Source organism: Podarcis bocagei, assembly GCF_964188305.1.
Source record: "Podarcis bocagei genome assembly, chromosome: 6".
Taxonomy (NCBI): Eukaryota; Metazoa; Chordata; class Lepidosauria; order Squamata; family Lacertidae; genus Podarcis; species Podarcis bocagei.
Window position 1 is genome coordinate 4,466,631 of NC_138130.1, and position 26,483 is coordinate 4,493,113.

At 41.0% G+C, this 26,483-nt stretch overlaps 1 long non-coding RNA gene across 1 annotated transcript in view; it reads left to right on the plus strand.

The window, feature by feature from the left end:
- The first annotated feature begins 4,199 nt into the window (after nt 1–4,199).
- The window catches only part of LOC308589476, a 68,336-nt gene continuing 46,052 nt past the window's right edge, over nt 4,200–26,483 (plus strand). Inside the window, exon 1 of the long non-coding RNA XR_014009301.1 lies at nt 4,200–4,628. This is a non-coding gene — a long non-coding RNA (uncharacterized lncRNA). The remainder of the gene's footprint in view (nt 4,629–26,483) is intronic.

The following is a 26,483-nucleotide window of genomic DNA, read 5'->3' on the forward strand; positions in this document are numbered from 1 at the left end:
CCATGAAGACTAGACAAGGATTTTCATGACCCATGTTGCCACCTTTTTTAAAAAAATGTTTTTTAAAAATATTTTTGCATTTTCTATTTTTCTATTTTCTAAGTAGTCTCTTAGATTGCTGAGACAGTCAGCCATGTGGCCCAGTGGACGTATGTTGGGCCAGTCACTATATCTAAGGGAGGTCTCTCTTACCTTTCAGGGTTGCTGTGAAGAGAAAATGGCTATATATACAACCTTGAGATCCTTTGACCACACTTGTGGCTTGTGACACATAGATTGCCAGACTGTTTGAAAAAATTAAGCAATATGAAAATGCTGGTATTTTTAACAGAGAGCAACTAGTCGATAACATAGTTTTCCAAAGTACTTGGATGGAGGTGAGATCATAGAATCATAGAATCATAGAATCATAGAGTTGGAAGAGACCACAAGGGCCATCGAGTCCAACCCCCTGCCAAGCAGGAAACACCATCAGAGCACTCCTGACATATGGTTGTCAAGCCTCTGCTTAAAGACCTCCAAAGTAGGAGACTCCACCACACTCCTTGGCAGCAAATTCCACTGTCGAACAGAGTTGGGCCACAGTGACTTAAGCAGAATTAATATACATCAGAAGGAAGCAAGGATAATTTGTATGATCATGTTCCACATGCCATAAATGTAACTGTTTTATGAGTTTTTATGTGAAACTCGTATGACAGATCAGCTATTGTATACGAACTTCTAAACAAATGTGGCCATCCAATACCAGTCAATGTAAGGCAAACTCATCTATCTACCTACAGTTCTCAAACACTTTAGCACAGGGAAAGGGAACCTGTTCAGTGCTATTTTTCTAGAAAAAGAGGCGCTGGAGCTCACCCTGAATGCCTCCCTCGTTCTCTTATAATGGCAATGGTGCCCACTTGACAGGTGCTGGAACTGAGTTCCAGAGAGTTCTAGCTAAAAAAAAGCCCTGCATGTAATGTTACATAATGGGTTACATTTCCCTAAATAAACACATGAGACTTAACCGGCTGTGTTCTAAGATAAATAAGGTGTACTATTCATAGTATCAAATTGCAAATTTCCACAGAAGTAATTCATAAAGTAAGTAATTCATTTAACAAACAAACAAAGCAGAAGACCCAGTGGATCAGATCATTCTATAGACAGTTCATGCATAAGGTCCATCCGTGTAATGGTATCTATTCCATAGGTTGTTTTGTTGTCGTTTTGTTAGGGTTACATCTCCCATCATCTGTGGCCACTGGCCAAGTTGTCTGAAGCTGGACATTTGGAGAGCCACAGGTTTTGCATGATTTAGCATGACCAAGAAACGGCTCAGGATGAAACTAGAAACAAGTGCCATATGCACAACACATTCAAAGTGGTATCATACCACTTTAAGCAGTCACATCTTCCCACCAAAGATTCCTGGGAACTGTAGTTTGTTAAGGGGGCTGGGTGTTGTTAGGATACCCTATTCCCACAGTGTTATAACTCTCAGAGTAGTTTAACAGTCAATCCCTCGTCCCAGGAAACTGGGAATTGTAGCTCTGTGAGAGGAATAGATAGAGGTTTGCAGCACAGCCAGAGGGATGTGGGGAAAATACATAGAAAATATTTCTAGCATTGACAAAGACAAGCTACTTTGTACTTTTTTGTGCCAAAGTACAAAGAGAGGCTTCTGTCTTGAAGTACAATAATCTTATGCTCTTGTCCCATCTGACCAGAATCAAAATGGAATTTGTCTGGAAAATATAGGCTTTAGTGTACAGATGTCTAGGGGAAAGTGCTATAATGGCCAAGAGACTGATGAACTAAGGCAAGTTTGTCTCTTTCAGCCTCAGTTTCTCTCCCTCACTCCAGCCCCAGCCCCAGCCCCAGCCCCCCAATCTGCAGTATGGGGGAATAACAGTCCTAACTTACCTTACAGGGTTGTGGTAAACGTTGCAGTTGGAAGATGCATGTGAAATGTTTTTACATCTAAAAGTGTTATATAAAAGCTGTTATTATTGTTGTTGTTTCTTTACCACATAAACCAAATTCAAAGATTCTCCTCACAGTCCCCAGTATAACCCTGGATTCTGAATGCATTGGTTGGTCAGTTGAATGGAGATCTCAGTTCAGGAATCTCATTGGCATTAAAGAATTACAGGTCAATCCTAACCACGTTAACCAGTGCTATTTTTCTAGAAAAAGAGGTGGCAGTGGTGCCCAACTGAGAGTTGCTGGAGCTGAGCTCCAGTGAGCTCTGGCTGGAAAAAAGCCCTGATGTTAACTACGAAGTAAGGCAAGCAGCATTCAATAGAGCTTACTCCAAGGTAAGTGGAGTTTGGATTGCAGCTCTATTTAATTTAATGCTGGGGAGAATTTTACAGACAAATATCTGACAACATGCCCACAAGAAAACTTCTAAACTTGACTGATATGGTGACCTTAAAAATTAACAATCCATGCTACAAACACTAAAGTAGAGAAACAAGTTAAAGTCTTTGCTTTTATACATTGCTGAGGTTTACGTTTTTCAATCCTGACACATTGCACTAGGGGTGTTTGGGGGGGGAATTCATTATCTTTTGAAAACAGTATGTAATAGTTTCTGTTGTTTCTATTTTATGTGAACCGCACTGAGACCTTCAGGTATAGGGTGGTATAGAAATTAAACAAACAACAACAACAAGAAGAAGATTCATTCTAATAGAACCAATTTTCCTTATGTGGTACACAATATGTAATATATATTGCTAACACAGCTGGTTAAAATGATTGCTAATTTTCCTTTTTGAGATCCAGTTCTAACTTCTTAGCATTTTTGCTGCAATTACTACTTACATACACAAGTGTACATTCAATTTGAATCAATAATAATTATGTACGTGCGACTAAATCGAGGATTTCTTTCAGGCATGCAGTCTTGTTATACTGCTGCACTTGAATTTAAGTCAATTCATGGCCATTGCACTTACAGTAACTATTTTAATATGTTCAGATGCTGTATAAATAGATTCCATATAAATCCAGCAGCACCTTTTCAGACCAAATAATTTTCAATACATCATGTGCTTCTATTATTTATTAGTATACAACAGGTTACCACACCAACCTCTTCAGATGCAAAAGTGGATTACAACTAGATAAAAGATTTGAAGTGCTTTGACCAAGCTGCAGGGATGTTAAAAGATTGTTTAATCTCCACAATCCTTATTTCAAAAGAATTCCATGTGCATATTCTAACTTAGTCACTTCCTGGCCCTGAACCTAGTTGAATCTGGGTGGAGTCAGGAGCTTCTTGTTGCTGTCTTATTCTTAACGAAGAGAGACAATCAAATTAATGTCAAGAAGCTTACTGACTAGTATATTCTCCAAGCCTTCCATGACAGACTGTACAAGTACAAACAGCATGGGGAACAGAATGATAAATTCTTCTCTCAATCTTTATATAAAGGGAGAGGAATCTCCAGTTCCTGTTGTAATCCCTGGTTAATGCAGCTGTTTTCTGGTATTATTTGTAAAAAAAAATATTGCTCTTCATCAAAATAAACATTTAAACATTGTATCAAAACCACATAGGTGTTCTTTTCTTTTTTAAAAACATGTTTACATTTTATTTTCATTGGATGAAATCCAACATTGAACAAATAGATTTCTGTTCATATAACAGGATTTCCTCTTCCTTTGCTCCTCCCTGAAGCCCCCCACATGAACTCAAAAACTACTGTGGCGGTTTGGGGGACCCTCTAGTTGGGAGACTGCAGAGGAGAAGAGGAGGAAGATCCACTGCATGAGCGTAAGTTGGAGAATTATTATGTTAATTAAATGATTCAAATCTCCAGATAACCAACACACGCCTCATGGACATAGTAGCCTCCCTCGTGCATCCTCATCTCCTATATGCCAAATAGAATTGAAGATGCAAGAGCACTCTTCCCACTTGTGACTCTCCCTGACTGGTCTCTACAGGCATCCTGCCTCTGATAATGTTGGCAGTCATTCATTGTGGCCCATCATGCCTGTTTGGGAGTTTTCTGACTCTCAGGGTTATTTGGGCCTGATTGACAGCAAATATTACAATCCAGACATCCAGCAGTCTAGGCCCTAACATGCAGGCTGCTCCTGTTTGGAAATGTTGAACAATGAAAGCCTGATACTCTGAACTGTCAAGCTGTGCTTGCTAAGAGAGGCACTGTAAGCTCCCACTCTGTGTTGAAATCTGTGAAGAAAGAGGAGTAGGGAAACACTACCCACTGCCTTGAGGGACATCTTCAGGAGAAGGAAAGGCTGAATAGTAAACCCTACACAAATCCAGAGTGGAGTCCTTAAGATGGTTGGATGGCACCTTGTACGCCTCCTTCCGACATCTCCTGTAGCCAAACATGTTGCTCTGCTTTCCCTTGGACCACATCAGTGAGGCCAAGAGGAGAGTTCTTGTCATCTGGGCAGCCCAGGACCTCTACCCCACCCCCCATAGGTGCTTCGTCTCTTGAGACAGATGGATGCCAAGAAAAAGGGGAACCTTCTTTATTTACATTGCAGCATGACAGAGGCAAGCATGTTAATAATGAACAATGAATAGTCTACCACTAGTTCTTTGGAAAATAGTAGACTGGCTTGCTGGTTTCCCTACATCTTGGTATAGAGTCTCAGTAAGTAAATGCTCTTAGCTGGCCACTTGCCTTGATTGCTGGCCAGTAGTTCCTGCTGACAGTTGTGCCACTGTGCAAAGATTGGGCCCAAAATAAGCAACTGTAGCCTATTATAAAATTCAATCCTACCTTCTGTTTGCACTGGATATTTTGTGGGTATTTGCTGACAGATGTTCCATCTGATTTATGGTATTATTATACTAGTGATATAACACAGTGGGGTGCACTGTGGTTGTCTGCGTGATTGATGCAGCAGATAAACAAAGTGTTTGATTACAGAAAGTATTTTGATTTCAGAGAAATTTGAGAAGCAAGAAATTACTTAGAAAAAACTGAAAGACTATACCTAACTAAAATAACAACAATGTATTGTTTCGATGCATTTCTTTCACTAAATTGGTGTTGAATTGGCAATAGCTGTTCTGCCTATTTGAAGGGGGGTGCATTATACGTGTGTGTGTGTGTGTGTGTGTTTTGGCATCCGTCTGTCTCAAGAGACAATGGAGTGCACCTCTGGGGGTAAAGTCAAACTGCTGTGTTAGCAGCTCCAGAGTGACCTTCCATGGTGTGCAAGTGTGGGCAGGGTGTATGGGGGTCCTGGGCTGTCCCCTCTCGGCCTTGCCGATGTGGTCCAAGGAAAATAAGAGAAATCAGAGAAATACCTTGGGCACCAGCTGGGCGGCAGGTGTTGCCAGAAGGCGGCATACAAGGCACCATCCAACCCTCTAAGGGACTCCACTCTCGATTTATGTAGGGTTTATTTCTTAGCCATTTATTCTCCCAACGATATCCCACAAGGAGCGGAGGCTTAGGATCAGAATTTGCCTTCTCCTGGATTGGCTACCTTCCCTGGTTGATGAGCCCATCTGCCCCTCACTTCCCTCGACAGCACATGCAGAAATCACCTTCTTAACTGCTGGAACCACTGTTGGTCTCGTATGCTCAATCCACCAAAATCTGCCTTCACGTATATTTATATGGATAGGTGGCAGACCATGTTAGATAAATATGTATTTTACAAAGGAAGAGAGAAACTATTTAGAATCTACATGATCAGTGAAAAATGTCTCAAGGGGGTTTAAGATGTCCCTGAAATACAGATAATATGAGAAGTGTAGAACAGGTTTAAAAGCTTTGAAAGCAACCTTTGCATTGTCCTTGCATTAAGAAACCTGGATTTGTCTCCCCCCAGGATACCCATGAGAGCATCGACTAGAAAAGGGAATCGCAACAGTTCTTACTGCCCATCAACAGAAGCATAAACGTTTTTATTGTCATGAAAGCTGGAGACCCTTCTTTTAATCTCTGTGGGATGGTTTTCAGAAAGTCAGAGACCACTTTGACCACTTTGTTTGTGTATGCCAATCATATTATGAAGGCTTAGAAGAATAACAGTAACAAAACAAAGGAAGGCTAGATTTGTCTGCCTTGGGGGACTTTTCCTCCATATCTAGAGAAAAGGGGTGAACTGCCAGGCATGGAAAGAAGATGAGTGACGCTGCAATTTAGTTATTAATTCACAACAATCAATTTAAAGAAAAGTTAATATACTGCATGCTCTTATAAGGAATGCTTTTTTATCTGAATAAACATGTGTGAGCCAGACATTAGTAACCACATATCACAGGAGTATACAAAATATTTTAATAATTAAATAATCCTTGGGGCTTCTTGAAAGGTTTCCTGAAACTTAAACTTCCCTGAAACTTAGCTGTCATCAGTCTCCTTTTACGATGTATTTGATGTCTTCTGGGGTGTTTTCTAATAAAGAGACCACAAAAGTGAGTCTCATGGTGAATGTTCAAGCTATAACACTTCCCCAAATTCTCTGGAACGCACAGAGATTTCAGGCCATTGCCCCAGCAGGGGAGAGGGCACAGAAGGAAGACACTTCATCTATGCCTTAAGAACCAAGGGCCTGTGCTTTGGTCTCCATAAAGTGTGTGTTTGTGTATGAATTTGATTGGCATACACACACGTACACACACACACACAAAATGGCCCCAGGGACAGGGAACACTGTATGAAGGGCATTTTGGGTAGAAAGACAAATCAGACAGGCAGAAACATGGCATAAAACAGTTGCCTAAGGAAGCTAAAGGTACCAATCAATCCTCCATTAAAAAACAAAACAAAAACCCAGACAAGGCCCATTGGGAGCAGAGGACAGGACTCAGGTTACACGCTTGAACTGGTCCTAAAGAAATGATATTTGGGCCCTATCCATGGCAGGTGTGTGAGGATACCTCAGCAACAGACAAGTTCATGCAGTAAAGATTTCCTGGAGGTTGAGAATTTGAAAATCACTGGTCTTGTAGATACAATGTCCTTGCCAAGAAGCCTCAAGGTTTAGGTACTGAACCTGCAAGTTGTAAACTTCACATTTGCTATGCAAGTGGTTTTGTTTTCTCTCCTAGGCATATTCCCTCCCTCTCTCTCTCTCTCTCTCTCTCTCTCTCTCTCTCTCTCTCTCTCTCTCATTTTACCAGAGTGCTTTGTCCCAGGTGTTGATTTTCTTATGATAAAAGAAACCTGGAAAGAAAATACAAGACAAAGACCATTAGAAAATGAGGAGCTTTCTATTTTGCTCTCCTTTGAGCTTAACAATTGTTTTCTGGAAGGGGAGTTTATGATGAGTGATTAATAGGTGCATATTTTACCATCAGGTGAACACAAATCACACAAAACATGTTCTGCAAAAAAGATGATTGTGTGATCTTCTGTGTTAATATTTGTAATGGAAATGAATCAAATTACAAAGCTGATAAAGGTCAACTTGCGAAAAAGAAATATTCAGCTGTAATTTGTGTATTTCAGTCATGGACCCCTCCCCATCTCCAGGCAGCCATCTTATTTCACAGTAAATACTGGATTGAGAGGGAGAAAACACTGTTTCTGTAATACCCCATTGTGCTATGCATTTAAAACAGTATCACCCTACTTTAAACACCCAGGCTTCCTCCAAAGAATCTTGGGAACTGTAGTTTGCTAAGGGTGCTGAGAGCTGTAAGGAGACCCTTCCCCTCACAGACCTATAATTCTCAGTTTTTTGGAAAGAGGGATTCAGGAGGGGTAAGAAGAGTTACGCCTGTGAATTTCCTTTAAAATAACTCAAAAACTTAATTTTTGGGGGGTTTTGGCTTTTAATGAAAGGGCTGGTGCCATGCTGTTTTTATTGTAATTATTTGTATGACTTGAAATATATTTAATACAGGTATACAGTTTTAATTGTTTTCTATGATTTCCCCCCCCCCCCGATATTTTTAGCAGTTCTTATTTTTAACTGTAACCCACATTCAGTCTCATCAGGGAAAAGGGTGGGGTAAATAATAATAATAATAATAATAATAATAATAATAATAATAATGGTCATCTCCTAACAACTCTCAGCACCCTTAACAAACTAAAGTTCCCAGGGGTCTTTGAGGAAAGCCATGACTGTTTAAAATGGTATGTATAGTACAGGTTGTACATATGATGGTAACTTTTAAACTTGAGTTGCCTTGGTTACACTACCTGATTTTGGCTGCTGCGTGAGCTTTGGCTGCTGGTGTTGGAATTTTGCCTCCTCCAGACTGTGTTATCTCCAGCTCCCACAGATGAAGAGCCAATACTCCTTTGGACCTGGAGGACTGTTGAGGGTTGACCCTGGACAAAGCGTGACTGGTGCCTACTGTGTAACGGATGTCAGCACAACATACATCCTGCACCAATCTTATTACACTGTGTCTTTTCCCCACCAGCACCAGTAGCAGCTAATAACATGGAGTTCTTTCACACCGGTACCTTCTTATAGTGGCCACATATCTTTTGTTTTTATAGGTCCCTGGACAAACCTAGACAGCTTTAGAGAGATATCTATTATTGCTTTAAGGTTTACAAAGTTGTTATGCATCATTCTTCTTCAACTCATTTAACACTTGCCGACAATTTTTTATTATTTTATTTTCTGCTAGAGTTATTTTTAATTCATTTCTGCTTGTGGGGAATAATTTGATGCTATATGTATGGTTGCAAGATTAATTTCATTTTAACTTCCTCATTCTGATTGTTAGCAATTCATTATGGCAAATTCTACTTAGAATTGGGAAGGTACTATAAGTGGTTTCAGTTGGAATATTTTGTTTTCAGGTTGGAATATGTCAAGTTTAGAGATAATTTTATGCAAAGGTTAGAACATTCTGTTCTTGAATACATAAAGCAGGGCTGCCATTCAACATTTGAGAATTCATATATAGAAATGTAGAACAAATAAAAACTGTCATCTCATGTCTTTGAGGGAGAGATTTTTAATTTTTAAAAATGCAGTTAAACTGCCCTGTTTTTGATGGTAAGTGTGATTACTCTGGAGTTCACCTATCTTTTCCTTTACGTAATTTCACAAAACTTAAAACATATTTGTAGCTTGGTTCAGATTTTAAATGAATAAGGGAAAATCAAAAGTAGTGAGGCAGAGCAGAAAAAGACATTACTGTTTAAAAATCAAAAATTAAATTGTTCCAGGAAACAGGAACACTATCTTAATTTCCCCTTCCTCCTCCATATTGTGGCCACTTTCACAGTGAAATAAACAAGGAAATGCATCACCAAGGGCCTGCTGCATATTGAGTGGTTCTCAACACCACCTGCCCTGTGAGAAGGAAGACCAGAGCAAGGCAGGCTGGCAAGGGCCATGGCAGGACCTGATCCAGCTGGACTGTTCCCTCCCACTGCCAAGGACAGGGCCATCTTAAGCATATCCGGCACTGTGGTGCTGTAGCACCCTGTTTGTGGTTAACGCTTAGCTGGAATGAAATATTCAGCGCAGCAATAGAGAAATTAAAATAATAATTTATTTGTCAGACAAATAAATGAGAGACACAGTGGTATATGGCTACCAAAGCTCTGCCTCCCTCCAGCCCTGATGGCCAGTACTTATATTTCCTCAGCCCAGCCCCCTTGCTCCTCCTTTGGCTGCCTCTGTCCAATCAGCCTGGTTGAAATTCCTATTGGCTGTTTGCTAGAACCAATCATAAAAGATACACCCATTTCCTATTACCTTTTATGGGAGACAAAGAGCTATATTTCCTTCTATCCATAAATGGCAGACAAGTAGCCATATATCTTACATTTGCCTCGACCAGGCACCTTAATTACCAGATAACCTTTGGCCCCTGCTGCCCTATTACCCTATTCACTCCAAAACAGATGGCTAATGGTTCTAATTTTATTTTAAACAGAGATCTTGGGTTCACTTTCTCACACACCATCAATAAAATAAGAATCTAACATAAGAATCTAACATTTCTTACTTTCTAAATCCTTTGCATAATTACATTAAGCCAATATATTTCATACATTAACATATATAGCTTTTTAGAAGAAAAGGAACTTAGTAAAAACAGTTTCAAAAAAAAAAAGCCTCTTCAGTTTACACCTCCTTTCCCAGCCAGCTGCTGTTCCTATTAGCTCTTGCCCTTTAACCTTATGAAAATATGGCTCGAGTCTAATGGGAGGCACCTGGTATTATTTTCTGTTAAACAATAAATCTTACTATTTACCAACTCTTAATTAGTGTTTTTGCAGCTTGATTGTATTCTGTAATATGTATGGTCAGTATGACCTTTGCTCCCAGCCTGTAATTTCCTTTTACAACTTTGAGAAACTTGTCTCCTGCTACTGCTATAAATCAGGGGGGCCCTGTTCAAGAGGATAAACAACTGCCAAAGTACTTAGCCAGCTGCTTTTCTGCCTGGCATGAAATATAAAAACATTTGCAAATATATCTTTAAGCTCATTTTAAAATACAGGCCTTGATCAGATGCCTCAGTGCAAAGCTCCCTCTCTCTCTCCCCCCCCCCCCGTTTCCCAGTTTTTTAAGGAGGACGGCAGCGGCTGGAGGGCGGTTCCTCTGGCAGGGAAGAGGAGGCTGGATGAAGCCTCCCGGTTCAGCTGGCCGCTTTGTGCCACGGTGGCCACGGCAGAATAATAATAATAATAATAATAATAAATTTTATTTATATCCCGCCCTCCCCAGCCAAAGCCGGGCTCAGGGCGGCTAACAACAATCAAATAATCAGTCAAATAATCACACAATCTAAAAATATTTCATTATAAAAATTAATTAAATCAAATTGATGGCAACCAATTAAGCAGAATTATGTGCAGGTTGCCAGAGGAGGGAGTCAGGCTGCGCCCTGACCAAAGGCCTGGCGGAACAACTCTGTCTTGCAGGCCCTGCGGAAAGATGTCAGGTCCCGCAGGGCCCTAGTCTCTTTTGACAGAGCATTCCACCAGTTTGGAGCTGCAGCCGAGAAGGCCCTGGCTCTGGTTGAGGCCAGCCTAACCTCTCTGAAGCCTGGGACCTTGAGGATGTTATTATTTGCAGACCGTAGGAGGCTCCGGGGGCGGCGCTGGTTTGGCGTGGCATGGCGGAGGCGGGCGAGGGCAGCAAGCTGATGCCGGGAGATGCCATGTCCAGCCTCCACCTTTTCCCTGGCGCCCTCCAGAACTTGGTGCCCTGCGCCACTAGCCTCTATGGGTAAGATGACCCTGGCCAAGGAAATTGGAAACCTTTTGTAAGGACACCAGAGGATGAGGTAAGGTGAACTAAACCATATTGAGCGGGGGGGGGGGGAGAGAAAAGGGGCTTCTGTTTCCTGTAGCAGCCAGTAGCACCATCAGGACAAGGCTTTGGGGCAGAAACCTAGGTCCCATTCTGCAGAACGAGCAGGATGGCCCAACTTAGCACATCTTGGAACAAAACTTCAATGAATGTTTCTGCATATTATTTTGTGAATTAAAGTGTCTACATGCTTTAAGATGCAAACCTATACATGCTGACCTTGGGGAAAGACCCATCAGATTCCATCCCAGCTGGTCTTTATCAGAACTTTTGAAAATGTTGAGAACTGCTGCTTAGGTTTGCTTTCTTTCTCTAGGAGACTTTTGAGCTGAAGGGTGGGTGAGTGGGGAGTAAAATGCCTAAATAAATAATATTGAGTGCGTTTGGTTTTCAGACCATTTCCCAGGAAGCAACAGATTCTTTGGAAGCTTTGATTAGAATAATTAGCAATACCTTTACCCATTGCTGCTGATCTGTCCCTGAAATGCCTGACAAGAGAAATATTGGGTGTGTGGGATCTTCTCTCAGGCCACTGTTGATGAAGGTGAGGCTCCAACACTATACTATAGCAACCTATTGACATGGGTGTAGCCAGGATTTTTCGTTGGGGGGGGGAGCCAAAGTTGCTGAAGTTTTTTTAGGAAATCAAAGTTGTTGAAGTTTATTTGCCCCCTCCCCAGGCTGTGCTCATGCATATTGTGCACCCCTTTATTTCTGTGAAGTAAAGACAAACTTCAGTATTAAAAGTTTTGAAACTCTGAAAACATTGGTTATCAACCATGTCAAACATTAAATCGGCACACCAAGTACATGTCAGCTATCAATGAAATGTCAAATATTTAATTCATATTACAATGGATATGAGGGACGTGGGTGGTGCTGTGGGTTAAACCACAGAGCCTAGGACTTGCTGATCAGAAGGTCGGTGGTTCGCATCCCCGCAATGACGGGGTGAGCTCTCATTGCTTGGTCCCTGCTCCTGCCAACCTAGCAGTTCAAAAGCACGTCCAAGTGCAAGTAGATAAATAGGTACCTCTCTGGCGGGAAGGTAAACAGTGTTTCCGTGTGCTGCTCTGGTTTGCCAGAAGCGGCTTAGTCATGCTGGCCACATGACCCGGAAGCTGTACACTGGCTCCCTCGGCCAATAAAGCGAGATGAGCGTCACAACCCCAGAGTTGTCTGCGACTGGACCTAATGGTCAGGGGTCCCTTTACCCTTTACTTTACAATGGATATCAAATACAGATACCCAATATTCAGAGAATATTTGACTACTGGAGCAGAGGTGGATTTAGGACCCTCACACTGGGTGTGGAGCTGATGGAATTGTGGATAAGCCCAGATGCTTACTCGGGAATAAAAATATACTCTCAATGGACAGATGAATTCAGAGGGTGTAAGTGCATTTACAGTGGTTCTGCATTGGACTGTTGCCAGACTTCTTCAAGTTCCTATATTAACCCCCTGCAAAGCAGACATAATTGGTTTATTATTAATAACATGTTCCCAGTTACATAGGGTAAAGAACTAAGCTATGTTCCAGGCAAGTTAGGCATACGGAATAGCAGAACTGGAAAGTGAGTGTTGGCTAATACACAATATCCAGCATGATGTTAATTCTACATATGATGACATAAGAATAGGATTGCACTTTATTAAAATTATTATTCTCCCCTGTGGTAATGTCTAGATTACTGGAATAACATGTTTTTGCTTTGTGATATTCTTTTACCTTATCTTATTTTATTTCACGCATAGCCCATCTTTCCTCCAAGAACTCAAGGTGGTGCAAATGGATCTCCCCCGATCCTGCCCATTTTATCCTCACCATCACACTGTGAGATAACTTAGGCTGACATATAGTGACTGACCCAAGGACACCCAAGGAAGTTTCATGGCTGAGTGGAGATTTGAACCTGGGTCTCCTAGTCCAACGCCTTATCATTACGCCACACTGGCTTACTTAGGTAAGCTAACACATTTCTTTCTTTGGCATCCTGGCCTGAAGTGCATGCAGTTTCCCCCTTTGAATGGCAGTGCAGATTTTGTAAATCTGCAGGTGCCTAAACTTTGTCTAGTTGCTATCTCTCAACTCAACCTCCCTCACAGTGTTCTTTCGAGTGCAAGCTTCATATGACGTCTTTACATCAATGGAGGGAGACTGGGATATAAATGTGGTGATGATGGTAGCGCTTTGCACCACGCCCAGGTCTCTTTGGGCCCCAAGTGAGAGGGAAAGGGAAAAAATGGTAAAGGCTGAAAATTTGTATCTCAGAGAGCATATGGCAACTGAAAGAAACAGCAGCAACAGCCTTGTGTCTCTTTCCCTTTAAACATCATGTGTATCACAGCAAATGGGCACCATTTTATTCTGCATTTCCATGTTCCCTTTCAAACGGGATGTGGAAAAGCTACAGGAAAATGAAAAATGTGATTACTCTGCATCTTATTACAGTGACTTCTCTTTTATAGTCACTGAAATGTTCTGTATATGTGTTTTATGTAGCTGGAGAACTGTAAGGAGCAGATAAAGGTTTTCTTACTTTTATAAGTAATAATTTTGGGGTTATGATGGCCCTCTGGTGGGAGATCAGATATGTCCAAAGACATGCAAGATAACTGCAACTGGGAAAACTGGGAGGGCACAATCCCCATGCACTTCAACCCATGTTCTCCCATGAGTCTGGGCCAGGAGGAAAGAAAATGGCATTTAGTTTGAAGATTTTCCTAATTAGCTAGGAGCCCCGGGGGTTTTTCTGCCTTTGGTAGCTGCCTGTAATACACATTGGGTTGATCTCATCCTGCCTTTATGATTTTCATTACTTATCTTGATGTCATTGTTGGTTTTGGGGGGACAAATAAATCTTTCCTTGCTGCTGACTATTGACAGGCAATTTCTTCCCAGGGTGCCTTATCCATCCTAAGATGCATTTTAGGTGTGAGTTTCCTGCTGTCTAGCCTGATTGCCTGTTATTTTGCTTTGCTAATCTAGGAGCCATGAAGAGAAGTACATAAATAGGTATTCTCTCTGCATGTAGTTTTAACGTTTTCTTTTAAAAAAAGGAAGGGAGGAATTGCATTGGCCTGAGGGCCCGAAAAAGCAAACTCCATCATCAAACCATCTATTTACATAACTGCTAGCACTTTACATTTTTCAATTTTACCTGACTATATATAAAATATATGTGTTTTTACTGCCAAGCTAACATGAAATGATAAAGAAATAAAATGCTGATGGAAAATCAAGGTATTAAATTCTTCATCAGATGGCAGAAATAATGAAAAAGTCAGAGGAGAGTTTATTTTGTTTCCTTAAGGGATTTCAAAGAAGAAGAAAATAGAACTAACAGGCATGTCTTAACTCCAGAGCGTTTCAACTATTGGATCTAAAAAGATAACAGATTCATGTATAGTTTCAGGAAATACATCCACTGGTGTAATTGGATGGACTTGCTGAACAACACAAGATCTTTAGGATCTTGACAGATTTCCATATGGTTATAATTTAGGGAAGATGTCATATTACTTTTATGTGAATCTTGCAGCTAAGTGTCCCAAATTCTTTTACAGTTGTTGGTTGCAATAGAGAAATGCAGAGGGAAGGCTGCAAGAACAGGAAAACAGTGACTTCACAAACAAGGACAAAGGGAAGAAGGGGATTTGCCAACTTGGCTCAGGAGAAAACTAGACATAAAGTTAACCCAGTGAATGCAATTAACACACCTAACTTTTAGAATGTAAACATAAGATAATAGAACAATAGAGTTGGAAGGGATCCTGAGGATCATCTAGTGCAACCCCTTGCAATGAAGGAATCTCAACACGCTGGTCCCCATCTAATTTGAACATACCACACTCTGCTTGATTTTGCAGGTGCTGCAGAGAGTGATTTGGTCTTTAGACACTGGTGTGTGGGAAGGCCCTGCTCTCCCAATGTCATGGTCCCAATGAAGCTGTCTTTGCCCTAGGAGGGAAGCAGCTTTTGGCTCTAGTGGACCAAAAAGTGGTCTATAAATGAGCCACAGAACAGCAGCTGGTGACAGTTTTCTGAAGTAGGACTGCTGCTACTGAGAGCAGCACAGTGGAACAGAACTTGCCCATTTGCCAAGTATAGAAGCCATTGTGAAATTCTATCTGTGCTTTGCATATGCACAAACACACACACACCAGGACAGAAGAAGGCTTCTGTGTTTTTCATGTGAACCACCATTCAAATTCTTATCCCAAAAACTCCATTTGAAGTGAAATGGATGAGACGTCCTGCGATGACAGATATTTAGTCTTTCAAGATCTGTTCGCGTGGATCATGTTTTTATTGCTTAATTATAAATCTTTTTAATATATATATATATATTGATTTTCCAATATCATTCCAATAACAGCCTCATTATAACAATACTAATTTTATCCAATTAATACAATTATTAATGCCAATTATTCAAATGTCAAATTATACAATTTCATTAAACTGGCCCCCTCACATGCTAGAGTTGATGAGTTCATTCTTCTACATTTTTTCTGCGTTCCAAAATTTTAATAATTTCATTACATTACATTCAAATATAATAATCCCTTATATAACAGCTATAATCTTGTGATTTCAATTTGTGTTGGTATAATAGGTAATTTATAGATAAAGTTTCAAGTGGGGAACTTTTCTGAGTGTGACAGTTTTTTCCATGATGTTTTCCCATCTATCTATCTATCTATCTATCTATCTATCTATCTAATCTGTATATCCTATCTATATATCCTTTATTCCTGCAACTGTTGATGGTTCTCAACATGTCTTGGGAGAAGCTGTTATCCCACAGTTTCCAAAAGTCACTTCATTGCTTCTTCCCATGATTCAGCTTCCAGTAAACAAGGCATCTTCTCCATTTTTCCAGCCTAGAAAGAATGGTCTGACTCCAGACTGCAGATACTTAATCCAAAAACATCTGTTTTAGAGTCCTCTCCTCCCTACCGCTGATTTGTGGCCATTTATCCTTATCTCAAATGCATTCCTTTGTGGATAATGGAGGTTAGGAAGGATTTTGCTCTATATTTTCAAAGCATAGCATTTCTTCCCCTCTTCCCTCTCTGTTCCTTTCTCTCACACATACAGTTCCAATTTTGTTAAATTCCATATTATATTCCATTTTCTTCCATCCTTGCTTGTGCAGATATTTGTAAATAAAACTTGCATTTGGGGAGGGGAAGGGTGCCGTATCATAAATGTGAAGAAAAACTTTAAGTAAGCAAACCGTGGGCTCCCCTCGTCTCTTTCACCGAATGAAATCTACTCTTAATCCAAACCTTTCACATCCTTGTAGCTGGGTTGTTTTTGCAGTTTAACCTGTGCTTCCAGGAACGGGATTGTGGAGGGTGTCATGGCAACCAGAGTGCTCCCTGCACCCAGTGCCTTTGCCTGCCCTCGCATTCCACAGGGAAGTGAATGCCAGACCGCCAGGCAAACTGGTTCATTTTCCAACTGAAGAGGAATGCAGATAATGAAATTCCCCCATCATGATCTGATTATCTCCACCTGTCTAATATCTCCTGAGGCTTATTGTTACCACTTTTTGAAAATAAATCATGATCTGGTTGGTTTGGGAGCAGGGAAATCATATTGTGTCATAACCAGCATAATTTAAAATTGCTCCAGTAAAAATTCCAAATTAACTATAGTTAAAAAAAACCTGAGAAACCATATAAGCAATATGACAACTTCATCCATGCACAAAGAAAGCATATTTACTAATTAAAATTTCAATTATAATTCATAAATACTCCATAAAATTAACCCAAATGGTGGCAACATATCTATAAAATAAAAGTAAGTTTGCAACCGATTCACTCTAGGCACAGCCTATGTTTGGCACACATTCCTCCAACTAGCTCCATCAGCAATGCTGCGTCTGCATTAATCAACAATGTGGAGCCTGTGGCCCTCCAGATACTGGATTGCAATTTCCATGTTGTCAGGGGCTGGATGGATGCTGAAGAGTGAGCCGGGGGGGGGGGGGCTGAGGTGTGACTTGGGAGAGGGGGGCAGTGGTTTGTTGGGACCTGTTTCAGCCAGGAGGCAAGAATCAGAGTCAGGGGAAGCTTCAGAGCTGGAGGGTGAAGCACAGGATGGGTCAGAAGAAGAGGAGGGAGAGGCAGGTCAGGCAAGTGAAGGGCCAGGTGCTTCCCTGCACCACTGTCTCCCAGAACCAGGAGAGAATTGGAAAGGGATGTACAGAGAAAGTTTCCATGGAGGCAGAGTCTCAGGCTGCATGCACACAGTCACATAAATTGGTTGAGGGGGAATGGCCCCCTTTTGCTGCAACTGCTCCATAGAGCGTGGACCTGGGAATAGCTGCCTAGCCATTAGATTGGTGTGCATAGATATCCAGAGCTGTATGAAACTGTAAGTGTTATCTTTGACAATAAAGAGTTGATCTGCTGTACATTCCTTTGGCTGGAAGTGCCCTTGACACATATGCCCCAGTGAGAATGTTCAATGGTCAGGGATGATGGGAGCTGATGTACAACAGTATCTTGTTGCTGTTTAATCGTTTAGTCGTGTCCAACTCTTTGTGACCCCATGGACCAGAGCACACCAGGCACTTCTGTCTTCCACTGCCTCCCGCAGTTTGGTCAAACTCATGCTGGTAGCTTCGAGAACACTGTCCAACCATCTCATCCTCTGTCGTCCCCTTCTCCTTGTGCCCTCCATCTTTCCCAACATCAGGGTTTTTTTCCAGGGAGTCTTTTCTTCTCATGATTCTGAGTAAAAAGAGGTTTAATTCCGGGAAGACGAATCTGTGGCCCTTCGGATGTTACTAGACTCCAACTCCCACCATCCTTGACCATTCCTTGCTGGGGTTGATGGGAGTCCAAAAACATATGGAGGGCTGCAAGCTCCTTGTCCTGATTTACTTTACATAGTAAGATTTCCTCACAAATCTTCCAGGTTTGATATCAGAGTTAGTACTGATTAGCTGAACATTGCAGGCTGGGGGTATATACGGCAGAGCCCATTCCAGTCCCCTCTGATATTATTTTTAACCCACCCAAGGCATAGAAGTCAAATGAGGCTCATGTAATTAACGCAGCCCTTGGCCTTGACCTAAAAGGTGCACTAATTGCAGAGACTTTTCTCCTGGTGTCATTTCATTTTTGTACTTTTAATCTTTCCCAGTCCTTCAGACACAAATAACAAGTGGGTCAAAAAGAGTTTGAAGCTATGTAAGATTTCTTTTCGCATGGAAATTTCAGTGAGACAAAACACTCACACTCTCTTTTTAAGTTCCTGCTTCAAATGCAGCCTTTGTCTTGGGACCTGTGTGTGATTGCCACTAAAGATGCATGAAGAAATTGATCTTTATTAATTCCTCGGTGAATTGACCCGAGCTGCATTTCTTGGAGTGATGTGTGGATGAGAACTTATTTATCCATCTAACTTCACACTTAGTTCTTAGCAGAAAAGCATATCAAAATGCTTCTCTGCACATTGTGGATGGTAAAATCTAGGAGGAGGAGGTTGACTAGATTGGCCCAGGGGGAGTTCTCCTTGGTCTATCAGTAGATTTGACACCACTGGAATGACTCAGGGTGGCGTATTATGCTTGTTGGGAAAGCTCAGAAACAAGATAAATGGGATCCATCACCAAAATTAAGCAGTTTAAATGTATAGGTATCAACTTCACTATTTTAGGATCCTTTAAAGCAGGGGTGGGTACGCTTTCTAAGCTTGAGGGGCACATGCCATTTGTAGACGTGTTTATTGAGTGTTTCAGGGGTTTTGTGTTTTTTTGTTGTTGCAAAATATATTGGACATTGCAATGGATCATGATATTTATTTAAAGTGATGTCACTTTACTATTTCACTGTTGTATAACTGATGGCCTTTGGCTAAAGCAATAAAGATATGGATTTGGAAAAGTATTCAGCAACACGGCTGTGGGCAGGGTTCCTGCATTCCGGGTTTGGACTAGATGAACCTTGGGGTCTCTTCGAGCTCTACAATTCTACGATTCTATTATATTATTCTATTCAAATGATGAATATTACTGTAAGAAAGTAATGATTAGATGGCACAAGTCACCAGATAATCTCAGAGTCTGCCTTCAAATTCAGATAGAAGGACTGTTTGAGACTCGCTCTGGTCTTCCACTAAGCTTCGCTTTCATATTCTCCCTTCTACCTTGATATAGACATTGAGGTTTTTTCTGCCCCTCTCCAAAGTATCCCACATGAGATCTATTCATTACTCATGCTTTTCCTTTGCATATGGTGCCTTCTTCTGCCATATGTTCATGCCAAGATTGCATGGCCATGGAAAGGTCCTGCAGACATGTAATTCCTTCAACCTTCATGCCCTTCCTCCTCATCCCAGTTTTCCATGACTATCCTTAGGAAATGACGTTATAAATTAGGTGTTCTCCCTTGGAGGTGATTTGGGGCCCACTGTATCTTCCTCAATTATTGTCCATATGCTTTCTTGTGCTGGCTCTTTAAGGCACAGCTCCTGTGGCACCCATGCTAAGCTGCCTCTGAATGAGACGGGGAAATGGTGTTCTAATTCACATATAAGCTTCCATGTCATCCTCTCTAATGGTTCCCTTGGTGACAGTAAGTTTGAATTTTCAATCAGTTCTCTGGCATGGTGCTTCAAAATTTGTTTAGATGATTGTTTAGCACAGACCTAATGAGCGCAGTCAGGCTTGTAATGGAAAAAAGAGTTTATTGAGCAGACAGATCTCATGAGTTGGAAGAGAGTTTCTGGCCTTTGGTCAGGCCTTAACAGGTCAGGAAATGTTAGTTCCAACTATGATTGGGACGTATTTTGTTTCCCTTCCCTTTCACTTTCTATTTGCTGCACCACTGCAAAACAAATGTACCTGTATCCTGTATGGTGTAATGTATCCTGCATGAATTGCAGCTGGGAGGGTCCAAATCCCAGAATTAGCTTGTTGGGGCCAACTATGGAGAAGGTAGCTGATCCCACTCAAGGATACCCCACTGCCACCAAGATTAAAAATACAGGAACAAGCAAAGTACGCAGAGCTAAAGGAAAATGGGCCTGATCTGTCTTCCTTAAACACCTCCCTTTCCTACTCTCACATGTACATAGGGAGCAGCATTCATCTCTGCAGGAGAGACTATCTGTCCCATGAAATCCACCAGTTGGCTAACTGGTGAATACCAGGAATAGGCAAATCTGTCAATTTAACATTCTCTCCGTTTTGAATTTTTCCATTCTTATGTTTTTCACATTTTCACATTAGTTTGTGATTTTTTTTATGTCCTCATGAAAATTCATCAACATTCTAGTGCACTTTTCTCCTAATATACCATTTTTCTTAGGAATTTTTTCCAATCTAACATTTTTGCATTTCCCCTAATATAAAGCATTCTTGTGTGATATATTAACTAATATATTCATTTTGTACCACACTTTATCCTAGTACAGGAATGGCCAAACTAGTACTCATTACTTGGCCTGAGAACCTGTTTGCAAATGTGAATTTCAAAGGATGGTTTTGTTTCAGTTATCATTTTGTTTCTGAAAGTACAAATTAAGTAGCTTCACTTTTAAATGTGAACTGATTTGAAATCTTCCCCATCCCTAGTGGATACTGCTCAAAGGAAGGTGTATGAGAGCAACAATTTCCAACTTAGTTGAAGCATTATTGCTGGTGGTTCTCAGCATGTGAAGGCTTGACATGAGCCGACTCTCCACCCAGATGAAAGAATTGCAATATAACATAATTATTTCACTGTTCACTGTGAATTTGGCACTTAAAGAGGCCTGGGTGCAAGTGAAGCATGAACAGCAAGCTTTTTCTTTCATAAACTGACAGCATGAGCTCTCCCTCATCTAGAATGGGAACCTTGTCAGAGGTAAGGGGACATGGCTCCAATCAACACTGTCAAGACATCTTCAAAAAGCTTTTGATAAAGCCCTTCACCAAAGACTCCTATGCAAGCTTAGCATTCATGGGATAAGAGGACATGTCCTTTTATGGATCAGTAACTGGTTTCCCTTAAGGGTGATCCAGGAATGTTGATGTATTAATTTGATCTACTGCACTGTAATGCATTTTGCATTTGTTTTACAGATATAATTTCATTTTTGTTTTTGTGCTGTTCACTACCATGATTCTCCACCTCAAATATGGCAGTATATATAGTTGCGCGTCGAGGTCCCCAAGACACCCCCCCAAAGAAAAATGCAATTGACACTTAATTTTTGTTTAAGATTTTTGGCATAATTTTGGCCACAACTTTGTTCAAATTACAGCAATGTGAGTGGTTGCTTAGGCATTGGTAGCCCGGGGACAGCTCTGACATTCACACCCCCCACGAAGTCAGCAAGGGTAAGTCACCTGGGAGAGAGACGGGACTGGGAACCATGCCTCACCTCTCCCCAGAATGCTCCCAGGGTCTTGCGTGGCCCTAGCCCCTTGCCAGGGGGTTTCGGACAAAAGCATGGGGAGCCCCTGGGTTCCTTTAACGGAAAACCCTTGAAGCAGCAGCAGCAGCAGCAGCATTTTGGAGGGGCAGGCACAGCCGAATCCATACCCCTCCACCAACCAATTCCAAGACCAATGCCTAACCGCAAACCTTACAAGTTGTGACGATTTGCTACGCAGTAGGCAAAAACCAAGTGGCACACACTAACCAGCCAAATGGACAAAATTCCTACCGGGCCCCTGCCCCAAAGCAGACGACCCCATGACAGGCATAGCAAGGTCAAGCAACAGCCTAATATTAGGGAAGGGAGAGCGGGTGATCCGAAGCACACAGCCAAAAGAGGAAGTTCCTCGCTGCGTGCATTGTATTTAACAAATAGGGCTGTCAATCAACAAATGGCAACATCTAGATTTCCCCAGTAACAGCCTGCCCCTGCTTAAAGGATGGCCAAACCATTTGCCTAGCAACAGTGAGGTGTCTCGTCAGCCCCCCCCCCCGGCAACCCATGCTCTCCATGAGGGAGAACACGCTTTGTGCAAATAAAATTAATCAATAAAACCTTTCCCAGGTTGTGTGCACACAATGCTGACTGGATCACCTCTGTCCATATGCTTGTTGATGCTCTCAGATAAGCCTCCTACTGCTACCCCATCCCAGGTTTCTCAACTAGATCAGACCCAACATTATTTCAATTTGCAAATGAAAAGTTTTGATACATTTGATGAATGTAACATGGTGTATGGCATCTGTAGCAAGAATTGAAGAGGCCTCCTAGATAAGAATGTAAAATTAAACACCATTGTCAAAAATTCTTGTATGTCCACCACCGCATATGAATGTACATACCTGTTGCATCACACAGCATCTTAAGCACAAATTGGAACATGAGTTCTTAATATGAGAGATTTTTATTTTTTACAAGTGGTGTATCAGTTTTAGATTCTGGCACCTTCTATATGCTGAGATTGTTTTAAAAGATGTCTTTATCCACATAGGTGACCATTGGGACTGGATCTTTAGATGCAAAAGCTTCTCTGCAGCTGTTTGAAAAAGATCTCAATCTACCGACTCTGCAGCAGACTAGGCCTGCAAGCTCTGTTCTCTCCTCCAATGTCATATTCCCTGGTTGCCTTCAAGAGCAGGGAGTAAATCATCCTTAGCCAGGTGCTAATTGCTTTCATGGTTTTCATTAGGCAGACACCAGTGAAGCTGGATTATTTCTAAGGGGACATTCCTATTTTATCAGATCCATAACACTCCTTTTCTGATTATGGGGAACTGTTGGCAGTAGAAAAGTACAACCTCATAAAGTATCTTTAATTTAGTGAGTTATGACCTGACATTGCTTGATTATGGTGGATATATGATGAATAAAAGTTAACATACTGTGTGGGTTATTTATTGCCATATATTTCAAGAAGAGCATACCAATGAAAAGAAGTTTTAAGGAAGGAAGGAATCTTCCATAATAAAATCAAAGCATCATTAGCATCTGCAGATCCTATTTCCTGGAAGCTAGCAGATCTGGGAAGATAAAAGACTTTTTGATTAAGAGGTTTCTATATCCATACAAATTCTTCCACGGCAAGACTAATAAAAATCCCTGACTCAAGCCAAATCAGTAGCCAGTTAAATCATGTGTGACCTGATATTGAAAGATGCTGAGCATACAGCACATTTTTTTACATATACCTTAAAGATAATGATAAATATGTTCTGTTTGAGCTGATTTGGATGCCATCTCTTACTGATGCACTGAAAGTAATGGTACCTGCAACAGCTCCTGCTCATTTTGCCCCAGCCCTCAGATCTGGCCCTGCTGCAGTGGCAAGATGTCTAGGTGAACCACACAACAGGTAAAGGCAAGGACTGGTTTTTAGGACTAGGAAGGAATGCACAGGAGGAACCATTTTTACATTCTCTCATGTTTCATGATAAATTATAGATACACATCTAGCATGGAAGCTCTAGGTTCAGCCCATGTTCTAAAGCAGTCATCAGTATGAAGAATGAAGGAAAAAACGTAAGAGCAGTTTAATGGGCAAGAGTTGACTGATTCACCACTATACAGGGCTTGTTCACATATGCCTGCAACCAACATGATTAGCATGTCAAATGATTTGTAAACGTGGATGGGCTACAGGAGATCAAACCCCACCAAGAGAACATTCTACCACATGAATGCAATGATTTGCAGTTGATGCTTACAGGCATCAAATGATAAAATGATAAGTCACCTGGTATTTTTGTGAACTGACAAGAACAATTCAAGATAAGAATTTCAGCAGCTGTGCAATAAGATAATGCCTTGAGGCAAATATTCTCAGCTTCTGTTATAGGAGTGTTGTCATTTTTTAAATAGTATGTTATTTTTACCAGTCATGTGACTGTGGACAAAGTCATATACTCTGAAAAAAGCTAAAGGAGATACATATATTAGATCATGAAATTGTTTACTGTTGCATTGTAGTCGAACATGTCTGTGCAGAAGAACAATTTTTTAAAACAAACCAATACATTTTTTCATGTGCCCATTGATTTGGCCTTTTTAAAATAATTTTGTCAGATGGTATGTTTGATATTGTTTTTTTAAAAAATGATTTTTATTGAAAATTTTCAAATATATATTCCCGTCATTAAGTACCCATCATTGTAATCTTACATTCATTGACTTCCCTCCTTACCCTCCCATAGTTCTTTACATTTTCGTTTAATTTCTGCATATTCTAAAAGAAAAAAGTCATTTAATTTAGTTTTGCCCCTGATTATATCTCTCTACTGTATGCTATACTGTTAGCATTTTCACTCATAAGCAAGTGACAGTTATTTTCCAGATGCTCCACAAACATTTTCCACTCCTCTTTATGTACTTGATCTTCTTGCTCTCTTATTCTGCTGGTTAGGCCTGCTAACTCTGCACATTCTGTCATTTGAAGCTGCCATCCCTCTTTCTCCTTGTTTGATAGATTTTGACCAGAGGATTAGAAGTAGAAAGATGTGATGACTTGTGAGACGCACCTACCGGGCAGTTTTCCACAACATGGCATTAACATTAACACTTTCCTACAGTTCTAAAGAGTTAGATGTCATACACTAATGTCAATTTGTGGACATACTTTAATGGGTTTCCAAATCTAAACCCCATTTTAACATCCATAAATGCCCCCTTTCTTGTGGTCATTGGTTCACACAGTGGATTTTGTTGTTCTGTTGCAAAGCCTCTGATATTTCAAATAAGCTTACAAATAAAATATATTTAAATGATAATTCTGCAAAATTTTGTAGAATACCTTAGGGAAATTGGAGGTGGTGGGATAATATTTTTTACTGCAATGGTCCTAGCTTTTATAACATCCTCTTTCAACCATTATTAGTGACTAGTGGTCTTCTTTGCAGGCTCACATCATTGCTCTCAATCTGCTTAATGGAAAACTCCAAGAAAGAGAGAGAAAGTAAAGAAAAACCAGGAGGTACAAGAAGTTTAAATTAACCTTGTAAAGGTTTGTGCTTTCCTCCAGTTCATTAATTTAAAAGCTACTGTAGGTCTGTTTCTAAAGAGAGAGCCAGTAACTTCCAGCAGTAACTATAAAAATGATCGCAAACCTGTAGTTTTAAAGTTTTTATTTTTCCCCCAGCATGAAAGCTTAATATAAAGGGAATTTGTTAATGTGAATGCCTGTAAGGGGGTGACCAGTGAGCAGGCCAGGCCAGAAAAAGAATCCTCTCCAACATTTCAGGGCTGAAAATAGAGATGTTCTGGTAAACGTGCTTGCAATTCTCATACCGATCTTTCCTTCCTCTCTTGGTGCATATTATGGATTGTTATTCTCTGCCTACTGTATTTGCTTGCTTGCTCTACAGCAGCTAGGTCTGCCTTCGCATGTAGTTGACTTACCATAGGAGTTTCATTTTCTTTCTTTTTAATTAGAGAACTGGGCAAAAACAAACAAGATGAATTTTAACAGGGAGAAATGTAAAGTATTGCACTTGGGCAAAAAAAATGAGAGGCACAAATACAAGATGGGTGACACCTGGCTTGAGAGCAGTACATGTGAAAAGGATCTAGGAGTCTTGGTTGACCACAAACTTGACATGAGCCAACAGTGTGACGCGGCAGCTAAAAAAGCCAATGCAATTCTGGGCCTCATCAATAGGAGTATAGCATCTAGATCAAGGGAAGTAATAGTGCCACTGTATTCTGCTCTGGTCAGACCTCACCTGGAGTACTGTGTCCCGTTCTGGGCACCACAGTTCAAGAAGGACACTGACAAACTGGAAGGTGTCCAGAGGAGGGCAACCAAAATGGTCAAAGGCCTGGAAACGATGCCTTATGAGGAACGGCTAAGGGAGCTGGGCATGTTTAGCCTGGCGAAGAGGAGGTTAAGGGGTGATATGATAGCCATGTTCAAATATATAAAAGGATGTCACATAGAGGAGGGAGAAAGGTTGTTTTCTGCTGCTCCAGAGAAGCGGACACGGAGCAATGGATCCAAACTACAAGAAAGAAGATTCCACCTAAACATTAGGAAGAACTTCCTGACAGTAAGAGCTGTTTGACAGTGGAATTTGCTGCCAAGGAGTGTGGTGGACTCTCCTACTTTGGAGGTCTTTAAGCAGAGGCTTGACAACCATATGTCAGGAGTGCTCTGATGGTGTTTCCTGCTTGGCAGGGGGTTGGACTCGATGGCCCTTGTGGTCTCTTCCAACTCTATGATTCTATGAATAAGAAAGTGTAATATTATGTGGAATCTCACAAAGGATGCTGTTGCATTCACGATTTAAAAACTGCCACTTAAATTCATTTGA